The sequence below is a fragment of the Otolemur garnettii genome, unplaced genomic scaffold (genome assembly GCF_000181295.1).
Source record: "Otolemur garnettii isolate 467f Iridium unplaced genomic scaffold, OtoGar3 scaffold00001, whole genome shotgun sequence".
In the NCBI taxonomy this organism is placed as follows: domain Eukaryota; kingdom Metazoa; phylum Chordata; class Mammalia; order Primates; family Galagidae; genus Otolemur; species Otolemur garnettii.
In genome coordinates, this window is record NW_003852396.1 from 63548398 (window position 1) to 63556928 (window position 8531).

General features: G+C 44.1%; 1 pseudogene; it reads right to left on the reverse strand.

Moving 5' to 3' along the window:
* Positions 1 to 6816: 6816 nt before the first annotated feature.
* Positions 6817 to 7857, reverse strand: LOC100960105 (annotated as a pseudogene).
* Positions 7858 to 8531: the final 674 nt, after the last annotated feature.

The following is an 8531-nucleotide window of genomic DNA, read 5'->3' on the forward strand; positions in this document are numbered from 1 at the left end:
TGGTGCTGGGGCTCTTGGTTCTTCAGATCTTTCTACATTCTTTGGAGAACATGGAGAGTAAAATTCAATGGCTTTTTAACTTAACCTCTTCCCCCAGTGTTTGTAAATAAGGGCTGACATTTGTCTGCATACGTGCCTGAAGATATATACAACTTCCTTTGCCAATATGCACTGTTTTCTGACACTTTCTTAGGTCATCTCTTTCATAAGCTGTTCCAAAGCTTCTTTCTTCTATTCCGTCACCTTATTCCTGAAGGGTGCTGCCCAGTACTCCCTGAATCACTCACCCTAAACAACCAATTCTCCCCAGTACTGAGATTTGCAGGGCTGCTTTCTTTTCTCCTGTGTGTTCAGACCTTATGATAAGTGGCCATCCTCAAGTCCTCTGAGAGCGGCTTAAAGAACATTTTGGTTCCTGCCCAAGTCCTTCGTCTTGGAGATCTTAGAACATGGATGGACCTCAGAGAATTTATGTGAAATTTTGTGTCTATATACACGGGCCAGTATGTGCACTTTTTTCATTAGAAGTGGCATATTGTTCATCAGATTCTCAAACTGTTGTTTGCCCTCCCAAACATTAGGAATTGTTCATAGTAGGTAGTGTCTAGTATTCTACAAAAATAATACAAGGATGCATCTTTGAAGAGCTAGGGGCTCTTGATTCTCTTCTAAAGTGGGTTTGGGGAGGCAGCCTTTCCAACCTGAGCCCACCTGCCTTTGTTTTCTTTCTGGATCAGTCTCTTTCCCCACCTGCTCACAGCTAGGTTTCATCCTTAGACTCCCTTCTCCCTGGGGGTGCTCCTTCACCCTCCTCAGCCTTCTCTACTAAATCGCTCCCTCCTCCACCTCAAACATTGCTTACAAATCCTCTCCTTTGGAATCCTCCAGAGTAAGTCCCACGTCATGGTCTTCTGATGTGTCCTCAGCACTTAGCACATGGCCTGTGGTCACAGCCATGGTCTTGGTCTAGAATTTCTGGATCAGCTGGTGCTTTGTCTTTTCCTTCTTATTTTCACAGACTTTGAGCCCCAAAGAGGATAGGTTTTACCTTCCCTTCTGCCCTGCTGGATGTTTTCAATCTCGGGGGATGTTTTTGGAGGATGAAATGAAATTCTGTATGGGGTGTGCTTAGCTCAGTGCCCAGCACGCAGTGGGGATAAACAAGTGAGGGCTAATATTAACACGGTCGCAGTGGTATTCCAGCATTCGGATCTCGGTGACAGTTGGTGCTCATAAATCTGTGGTGTTTAGCGAGAGCCCTGTTCCCGACTTTGCTCTGCTCCATTGTAGACAGAACGTTCCCTGCCATGTTTAGCAGCAAGTGGGCAGGTAACGGCTCCTGGCTCAGGCAGTGAAATGCACAGACATGTACAACTCAAATGAAGCGTATCATCGTCAGATGATAGGACCCTCAGGCTGTCTGCTGTCCGGCTTGAGCAACAGGGAGGAGGCAACAGCTGTTTCTGATGCTTCCAGTAATTATGATGGAAGATGATTCAATTCCACGTAGGATCCAGGACCTGAAGGGAACAATCTGGGCTAAGTCAGCATGTGCCTAATGAAATCGTTTAGCTTGGGCGGCGGCCTCACCTACCACAAGCTGCGATCCACTGTGCTCCAACAGAGCAGCCCTGGGAGATGACGCTGCGTGGGAACGGGAAATGCTCCGTAAAATTCACGCCTGCGTCCGGCCTTCCAGATCTGTGCTATGAACCAAGTGACTTGTAGGTTGGATTGGAACATAATATAACTCCTCCATCATCAGAGCGGGAGTTTCTGTCTTTACCTGGAGGACCCTCATTTCTCAAAGGTGCCTTCCGCAGATCAGTGGGCACGTTCTGCCCTGACTGCTGTTGAGGTTACCACTTTCCTGATTTCCCGTCAATGATTTCCCCTTGCTCTGTGCTGCTGCTGGCGGCCACCCACGGAAAATGAAGCAGGTGGGTTCTCACATGGGTTCAGGTAGATGCTCTGTTCATTAACATGCCCAGGGAGGTTGTGGGAGTCTCACACAGGGTCTCAGCAACTGTTATGAGGGTGGATCCTGTTGTCTCCTGAACAAGACAGCCACCCCTTCTCTCCAAGCAGGGAGTTGAGGTGAGTGATGTCTGGGGACCAAATGATGGCACAGGTGATTATTCTAAGGTCACCTTCACTAACCTCTTCCTATGTTCACAAGAGGAAGGATGCTGGAAGTTTGGAGGAATATGATGTGGATGCATTTTGGATGTCACAAGAGTGTAGAATGAGAGGTGAGTACAGACTCCATGCCTTGTAGAGTCAAGCCTAGCCATCCCCATCAAAGGCTTCTTCCTGGCCAGGTGTGATGGTTCATGCCTATAATCCTAGCTCTCTTAGGCTGAGGCTGGTGGATTGCTTGAACTAAGGAATTTGGGACCAGCCTGAGCAAGAGTGAGACCTTGCATTCACTAAAGACAGAGAAATTAGCCAGGTAGAGAAATGAGCCAGGCATGGTGGTCCATGCCTATGGTCCTAGCTACTCGGGAGGCTGAGGCAAGAGCATCTCCTGTGCCAAGGTTTTCAGGTTTCTGGGAGCTATGATACCATACCTAGGCACTCTACTAGGGCAACAGAATGAAAATCTGTCTCAAAAAAAAAAAAAAAAAAAGACAAAGGCTCCTTCTTAGAGTCTGTGTCTATATCAATGCATTTTATGGGTCCTCTGGCTCAGCATTCTGACCCATGCTATATGGCATCTCTGTACAGTTGACTTCTCAATACGGAATATTCACTTAGATACTCGAGGACAGTAAGTGCTAGTACTAACATTGACTGCCTAAGAGCCTGAATTTGTACCTGATTTTTTTTTTTATTGCTACATGATTTGCATTGGCTAAAGTAGAGAGGATGGGGTTAGAGATGACTGATTTGTCTATTAATTTAATGGAATTTATGGTTAAAAAATAAACAATTAAAAAAACAAGCAAACAAACAAAATGGACTAATTTTTCTTTCAAAGTAAATTTCTCTTTCAAACTGTTTGTTGGACTGAATTTGATTAAATCATCTGGTTGTCCTGGCATCATGTAGACAGCACACCATCATCTTATGTGTCAAGCTAATGAACATTGAAATGAATCAATAGTTCAGCTGTTTTCAGTGTGTAAACACTAACTTGTCATGTACATGGCGATTCGGACACCACGCCAGGTGACTTCTGTCTCCTTTGTCTTTAGCAGGGGCTGAGGAGTGGGATTACAGGAAGTCACTATTAGCTGAGATTTAATGAGGCTCTATTCCAAGTCTCCTCAGGGGAGCTACACAGTGAATTAGTTCACCAATATCGGCTGATACCCAGAGTGTGTTCAGAACACCAGATTTACTGCTGGTGGGAGAAGAAAGAACAAGAACTGACCTGGCCCATGCTTGTCCTTCATAACTCTGGGATTCAGGGAAAAAGTGAAAATGTAGGTCTGAAGGATATAGGTCTTTAGAAGTTATAAATGATGCTTACAAATGTTTACATAAAAAATACGTAACATATGATCCAGCCATTTCTCTTGACAAATATAACTTCATATTATTCTGGAATGCCAGATTCAAATGTAACATTCTTGGTTTTATCTAAAATCTGTGTTGAAACCTGGCAGTGTGGGGAGAGCCATGCTGGGCCCCTAGCCCTTCACTCATTGCTTGCCATCATTTTCTTACCATTTCAGCTTCTTTTTTTTTTTTTTTTTGGCAGTTTTTGGCCGGGGCCGGATTGGAACCTGCAACCTCTGGCGTATGGGGCCAGCACCCTACTCCTTTGAGCCTCAGGCATTTTCAGTTTCTTTTTACACAAAGACACACGCTGTTCATTGCATACCCAAGCTCCTCCTATATCCTGTAACCACTGCTCTTGACTGACCTCTGGCGTCCACCTCAGTCACGTGGCTGGCCCTGGGGAGGCTCCCAGCATCCAGAGCTCAAGGACATTGGGGAGGGAACTCTGAAGTCCTGGGTAACAAAAACATGGTCAAGAAGAAGGTGGCAGCCAGGTCCTATTAGTGGGTAGAGTGGGGCATGGCTGGAAAAGTGTCTTGCTTGTGTTTAATGGCCCAATTAAACATAATGGCTTGTGTTTAATTTGTCTCAACTGTAAAATCCCTTAATTTCTATCTCTGCTCCAGCTCTTTCTTCCTCAAGTTTGTTTGAGTCTCTCCATCTTCTGCTGCTGGATTAGTTCTGATCTGTATTCAGCACCCTTGGTTTTCTTCCAACTCCAAGTTGACTCCAGAATGTGGCCCTCCTCATACTCCCATAAAATAATGCAAGGCCGTTGTTTAAGGGCATAGACTTGGTCTCATGGGCTTTCACTAATAAGCTGTTTAGTTAACCCCTCAGAATCTGTAAGGTGAGAGTGACTAACGGTTCATAAGAAGAAAGTGAGAAACGAAAAAGCAATAACACATGCCTGCTAAGTAATATCAACAATGATTGATAATATAGTAGTAATTGTCGTTATTGTCATTTCATTATTACTGTTAGTGGTCGTGGATGAGGACTGTGGAGTAAGACTGCCTTCACTTGAATCCTGTGCTGCTTCTGTGACACTCACTTGTGTGACCAAAGCCAAATCTCTGCAGCTGTATGTACTTGAATTTCTTTATCTAAAATGTGGAGTGAATAATTGATCTTACTTTAGATGGCTGTTATTAAGATTAAATGAGACAATATAGGAGAACTGCTTAGAAACAGCACAGGGTAGGCTCAAAGAGTAGGGCGCCGGCCCCATATACCAGAGGTGGTAGGTTCAAACCCAGCCATAAACTGCAAAAAAAAAAAAAAAGAAAGAAAGAAACAGGCCCACAGTACATACTCAGTATTAATTATTACACCATGTCCTCTCAGCCTTTGAAGCTGACCGTAAGATTTGGCTTTTATGGGAGGAACCAGCACTTTCTTTATAGGTTGAGTCACACTTTAAGCATCTTTCCTGTTCAAGCCTTTTTTTATTTTTTGGTTGAATTGAATCTTGCTAAGTCAGAAGCTTTTCCCTGTACCTGTAAAGAAGCATAGCTGAGTTTAGGGAAAAGACACAAAAACTAGTGAGCATTTTGGGGAGCAGGGGCCGTTATGTAGCAGCTCCAACATCTATTTTGATGAACTTGCTGTTACTTCATTTGACCCAAACTTCTATCTGCTTTTATACAAGTTTACTTTTACTTTAGGCATTCAGAAACGCTTCATAAGGTGTAGAGGCAGTGTTGGAGAAAGAGTGTGTGTATTCCTTCCCCTTCTTTATTCCTGTATGTGTAGCTTTGCATTTTGCTAACTTCATGGATTATTCTTTACAAGAAAAACAAATTTACTGTAACAGTGGGCAGAGAAATTAATTTGTAGAACCCACTGCATGTGCTCAGTACATTTTCAGAAATGAGGGCAGAGAGTTTTGCTTGGTCTTAAAGAGTTGGTCTGTATCCATAGAAGACAGCCCAGCTCTGCAGCCCAGCCAGAAGGAGAAGCTTCCACTAAGCATAGCCTTCTTTATTTAAAACTATAGTTCAGGCTCAGTGCCAGTAGCTCATTGGTTAGGGTGCTGGCCACATAAACCGGGCTGGAAGGTTCAAACCCAGCCTGGGCCTGTCAAACAACAATGACAACAACAACAAAAAATACTCAGGATTGTGGTGGGCACCTGTAATCACGGCTACTTGGGGGGCTGAGGCAAGAGAATCGCTTAAGCCCAAGAGTCTGAGGTTGCTGTGAGCTATGACACCATAGCACTGTACTAAGGGTGACATAATGAGACTCTGTCTCTAAGAAATAATACAATACAATAAAAATAAAACTGTCATTCAACAATCTAAGCCAAATAACAAGGAACAAATTTGAGATATTTTTTTTTGATATGTTTACTGTGTACCATGAGCAATGGAAGAACACAGGAATTAAGTCAATGAGTTAACCCAAACAAATTTTTTCAATACCGAGATATAATTATGGTACTTATTATTTATTTATTTATTTATTTTTCTGCTCAACCAACTTTTGTTTTTAACTAGCCAAGTGTATATTGACCTTTACTGGGACACATGGAAGATACCAAAGGGAAAAGAGACAAGATCCTTACCCTAAAAAATTAAAATCATCTTGATACACACTGCACAAGGCAGTAAGACTTCGAGATCTTTACTGGGTAGCATTTGAGGAGTGCAGGACAGCTCAGAACAGAGTAAACTCACACAAGGGGACACCATCAGGGACTATGACAGGGAGTTAAGGACAGTAACTGGGGGCTACATCATGGAAGGTGGAGGAGCACTGGACCTGTGTTCTCAGACCTGTGGTCTCCCCCAGAGACCAGCGGCTTCTTACGGGCACTGAGCAATTGAGCTCCACCTCTATAAACTTCAGGTTGCTCAGCTCTGAAACAGAAGGTGAGGATTAGGTGAGGAGACTCTAAGGTCATCCAATTATAAGGAAACACGATTCTAAAAACAAATGCAAAAAAACAGGGATGGTGAGGACATTACAGGAAAGAGAAATTATAAGCACCAAGCCACAGAGGGAGGAAAAAACTAGTTGCTTGTGCATGGCCAGGGTGTAAGGTGGGGCAGCACAAGGCTGTTTATTCTACAGGTTCTGAGGACAATAGCCTTAGAAACTGGTGAGACACAGTGCTAAGCCAGGGAAGGGACCCTAACCTGGGGCCACAGTGGAGACAGAGATAAAGAAGTCACAGCCGGACTTCTCTTCATGCTCCCCACCTCATTCCATTTTTTGTGTTTTCAGGGAACTTTAGTACAACCCCTTCCCCAAATCCACACCCCAAATACAGTAGGAAGAGGGTGCGGTTAAGACACTTTCTCTTTAGGCTCGCATAAGCAGCGCCTTGCTGTGTGCCAGGAAGCCCAGAGCCACTGCTGAAAAAATGCTGGTCAATCCAGTCAGCTTCAGCAGGCCTGGCACAGAGGGCAGATGTCTCTCCAAGAAGGTTGTAGTGATGGGTCACGCAGGGACATCCACCGGCTCTGGTTCTGGCTGCCAGATTTCATCCCCTGGACTCCACCCCACAGCATGCAGGAGCTCTCCGGCTGCTCTCCCCAGCCTCCACAGCCCCCTCCGTGTAGCCACTCCAGTGTGTGTCCATCTCAGTGCCCGCAAAATAGATCCTGCCCACTGGTTGACGTAGTACCCTTCCATATTGAGTCATGATCCCAGGTGGAAAGCAGGTGATATAGCAGCCCCCAGAGTACTGCTCCGTGCAACTGTTCTTCTCTTCATAATGTGATGGTTTCAGAGCTTCTTGGGAGCCTAGAACTTCTGCATAGAGCTCACAGTTTCTTCATCCTTTCTTCTTTGGTAAGACGTGCCAGCTTTCTGCTTTGTGGGCGAGGATAAGTCCCATCACTGCAGCATAGTGGCCATCAGGCTTTGTATCATCCAATGTGTAGGAAATTGGACTTTCCTCCCCTTCAATAATCATGGTTCCACAGTAATCCTTTTTTCTCCAGAAAGGCTCATTGTAGTAACTATACACTTAATAACAGAACCCAGAGGCATACGGGTGATCAGCTGGTTCCTCCTCATTGGCAGAGGGGATTGAAGTGAACCTTCATTCCCAGAGTAGGAGGAGCAGTGCAAATCACATATTTAGCCTCACACATCTCATGGTTTAGGGCCGTGGTTCTCAGCCTTCCTGATGCCGCGGACCTTTAATACAGCTGAAAACTGCTGGTTTAGGGTCTTTACAAGGACATTTTCTCGTGTCTGGTCAATGTAGATCACAGGCCTCTCCAACTTCACTCTGTCCCCAAGAAGGTCCATTATCCACTCACTCACTTGACCAGATCCCCCTACAAATGTCCTCTCCTCTCTGGTGGCCTTCCCTGCTCTAGGTTGCTGCTGCATTCTGTCACTGTGCGGCTGGCCCAGGTGACCTGCTTGCTAAAGCTTTGCCTCTGCTGCTCGCCTCAGTACTTACGTTTTTTTAAGAAAAGCATAATCTGTCCTATTTCCTCCTTTGCCTGCTATATATAAAATTCTCTAATTTTATTTAAATGTAAGAATTGTCTGGTAATTTAAAAGTGGATAAGTTGAGCTTTAGGAAAGGCTATGCCTTGTTCAGATCACACAACTTAAGAAGGGGAATGATAGAAGGGAAATAAAAATTAAGGTACCATGATGTTAATGTCAGTCCAGTTTTTTTTTTTAATATTCAAAATTCATTTTGTGAGACATTGAGTTTAATTTGAGTTCTCGTAATATATTACGTACTTAGGAAATGAGTGAGTCCTTATTACATTAACCAGTGGGATTAACGCGTTAGGTGGCAGTTTCCACAAAGAATGTGGTTTAGGGATAGAAATAAACAGCCAGACTTCCAATCTGTTATATAGACTTTATCCATATTTTCTAAGAATGGTTGTCACTGACTCAAAGAAAGCCAACCTAAACCAGTAACCTTCAAGGCTTAGAAACATTTGGGAACCTAATATAGGTCTGGCGAGTGAAGCTCCATAATGTTGTTGTAATTTTAAAAATGATCTAATAACCAGTGCATTGAAAACTCAGCCATAGGTCTA